This window comes from Thalia democratica, chromosome 6 (genome assembly GCF_965202585.1).
Source record: "Thalia democratica chromosome 6, ktThaDemo2.hap1.1, whole genome shotgun sequence".
Lineage (NCBI taxonomy): Eukaryota > Metazoa > Chordata > Thaliacea > Salpida > Salpidae > Thalia > Thalia democratica.
The window spans coordinates 37,466,255-37,470,026 of record NC_139170.1 but is presented as its reverse complement, the minus strand read 5'-3'; positions in this window follow the sequence as shown (position 1 = coordinate 37,470,026).

Sequence of the window (3,772 nt, the reverse complement as noted above, 5' to 3'; positions counted from 1 at the left end):
GAAAATTGAGAAAACTTTTTATTGACGAATTTATTATATAATCTAGTCATGTTTGATATATATAGTAGTTAAATTTTTATTTGTATTTATGTAAGTTGGAATTATAAAACTTGAAAGTAAACTAAAAAAGTAGCTTTTTTTTAAATAATAATGTTAAATAAGGTGTTTCTTACGTTGTATTTTTTATTCTTTTTATGTATTAAAAATAATTTATTTAACTTAGTTAACAATCGAATACAACGTGTGATTTTCAAAGAGCTGTACTTTTGTTTATTTTACTTAGCAGTAGAGATAAATTGTTTAGAGAGTAATCAACTTTATTTAAACGAATAAATACTTTTAACCAACCTTTTGATTTGATTAAAAAATCCCTTTTATCTCTAAACCCTTTTAAAGTATAAAGGGTGAAACGATTAGACATTTAGATTAAATTAGTTTATTAACAAAACTATTTAAGTAGCAAAATACAAAACTAAATTATTGAAAACCGTAAAATTATTTTTTTATATTAATTACACTAATTATAGAACTTAAGACAAAATATGTTAGCAAACTTAGAGTAAACATAGAAAAATTTTCTACTGATGTAACTTTTGATCTTTATTTATAAAAACTGTTAAGAAGCACTATTTACAAGTATGTTGACATAAATTTCACTTTTTTCATTTAAACCTGAAGGTAGTTTACAGTTAGGAGACTTTTGATTCACTTATAAAGATTAGAAATCGTTTCATCTAACTAGTTTGATTTTTTTGCAAGAGTATTAGTTTATCTTCAACTGATTACTAAATAACAGTAGTTCAAAAAACTTTTTGTCGCTTTTAATTTCTTGTACAAATAATCTTATTTCGTTTTAGTTTATCATTATAACCTATTTAAACGTGACCTTCTTTTGAACTCGTAAAATATATAAAGGATATTCGCTCAGCTTTTATGATAAACTTTATGATTATCAGTTACTTATATGGTCAACTTTATTCAAATGTAAAAAAAAAAAAATTAAGGGTACTTAAAATTACTAAAAGTTAGGCTTTAATGTCAAACAGCATAAAAAAAGACAAAATTAAAGTGGATTTTTATTTATCCTTCTTAAAATCTTTTTAGAATAATGAAACAAAGGTGTTTACTTAAAACATGTTAAATATTAAGGTTTTAAAATTTAAAACTAATAAAGATATTTTAGAAAAAACAAAAAAAAATTAAATAAGTTTTTAAATTTGTCGATTTTCCGAAATTACTATGAAAATACTTTGGTTATGGTAAAACGTTTTGTATTTTCAGAAGTTCGTGTTAAAAAAAACATTAACATTTAAGTGTAAAATTTTATAATCAAAACCGTACATAAAACATATTAAAGTTTATTTACTTAAAAAAAGTTAAGGTTAAGAAAAAACGGTCAATTTTAATTTTTTTTTTAATTTATAAAAGCCACCATGTTATAAATAATGAATAGGTGTGTGAATAGAAAACTTATCTAATATTTTAAAGTTTTTTAAAAATGATACAAAATGCCAAGAAATATATGTCAGTAAATTTTGATTGATAGCTTGTTTAAAGCCTAATAAAAACTACATTTGAGCTTTTAAGTATTACTCTATTTAAATTGAATAACCTGATTGTGGTAAAATTGTAATCAATTATTTTTCATGTGTTTGGCAGTTTTGGCGCCTTTTGATAATCTTTTATTTACATTGAGATATAAATTAATCTTTACTTTTAATACTAAAAGCTAGTTCAAGTTCTGAGAATGGAAATATTTACATAATTGCCTACGTAGAGTTTGTAGAGAACTTTGCTTAAGTTTGCTTAAACAGTCAGAAAGTTTTTTGAATTTAGTTTTTAAAAGTAAGGTTGTGTTAAAATAAAAACTAAAATCAGGCTACATGAGTAAGTTGAGGATAACAGTTAAATAATTTTAAAAAGTGTTCAAAAAATCAAAGTACAGTTACAAACTAGTTTTATTATTATCATGCTTTTCATAATCAACTAGTTTTTAATTAGATTAAAACTTTGTTTCGATTTGTTAAACACTATAGTGTTTATTTTTAATAGTATCTTGAGCAATATACTTAATAAGAGATAACAAAGTTAGTTAATAATAATGTCTATTATCTTTTTAAACTTTTTTAGTAACACCTAGCTTTGTATTTATCAGGGTTTAATTAAAAATAGTTTTGAATAGTTTTTGTATTTACTGGCAAACAACTTTATTATACTTATTGCAAATACTTATTTTGCTCAATGTGCTATATATTACCTGTTTTATGGTTGCATTAAAAGTTTAAATTTTTTTTTTAATTCATTTAAGTTAAATCTGTATAAAGTTTTTCGATTCTTTTTTATTACTTTATCAATTGAGCGAACAAGAAAAAAAAAATTGAGAGACATAACAAAGTAAAAAAAAACGCAATTTCACAAATTCCAAATAAAGAAATTCATTAATACTATAACTTTAGCAGCCTTGAACTAGAAAGGTATCCAGAAGTCTTAATATAATAAGTTAAAATAAATAGATTTGTAAACTTAGTTAGTGCTAATTTCTTATTCTATATATCTAGTTTAATTAGTTCTATCTAACTATGATACTTTTAAGTTTAAAACTTTGTTTTTAATAGTTATATTTTTTTTAAAGAAACCCTTACGACGAGCTTAATGCGTTTTATAAAACTTTAATATATACTTTAAGATAATTTTTCAAAGAAGATTTTGCAATTATAATAAAATTTTTAATAGCTAACATATAAACAAAAATTTTATGATATTTATTTCGTATAGAGAAAATTCTTCATTCGAAATTTTGAACCTAAAGACTAAATTTATCAGGAGATAAAAGTCTCAAATGCTACAATCACCAACACAACCACAACAAATTGGATTTACTTCTCCTATTTCTAATCAAAATATAATGTCTATCATGCCGAATCATTTAGGTTCTACAATAGTTAGTAATTGTATAAAATATTATTCATCAACTAGTTAGAAAGCTAGTGATTTTTTTAAAAATTAGTTCACTTTAATAAAGTCTTTTTAGATTTATTATTAAACTTAGAGTAAGCAAACATGTGTGATCATTAATAACAGTGTGATTGTTTTAAGTCATTGATTATATTAAGAGCTTTGTTTGGTTTTAAGATCAGAACACATTTTTAATGACGGTTTTGAATACAATAACTTTTTATCTAACTATTTAACGTTTGGTTATTCAAAAAAAAAAAAAAACAGAGATTCATGCTTTATAAAATGACAGAAAATGTACTACAAATTTTTCAAAAGTTTATTCTGCAACCAATGTTTTGCTTAGAAATCTAATCGTTGTTAAAGATAAACTAAAAGTTGAAAAAGTATAACTAAAAATTATGGAAATTAGGTTGTTACTTAAGCAAATAATTCGAGTTTTTAGAGAAAATAAAATATTTAATACGTTAAATAATTTACTTTAACATGAAAGTTTAGTAAGGTTTTTACCAAAACCTGTTCTCACTATGTTTTATGTCTATAATTTTATTGAACCATTTTGAAAAAGTCTAACTATCTAGAAGTTGTTTAGTGAAATGAAAACTACGAACCTAAAAGCTAGGATTTTTAAAGAGATAAGTAGTAGGGATAGTTTCAAAAATATAACAAAATCATACACTCAGAAGTTGCAAAAAAAAAAAGATTTATTATCGGTAAAAAGCAGCAATTATATTTAAAATAAAGTTTAATAACTTTTTAAAAACATTCATTAAGAAAGCAATAAATACAAATAGCTTTGTTTGCATCTTAAATTAAA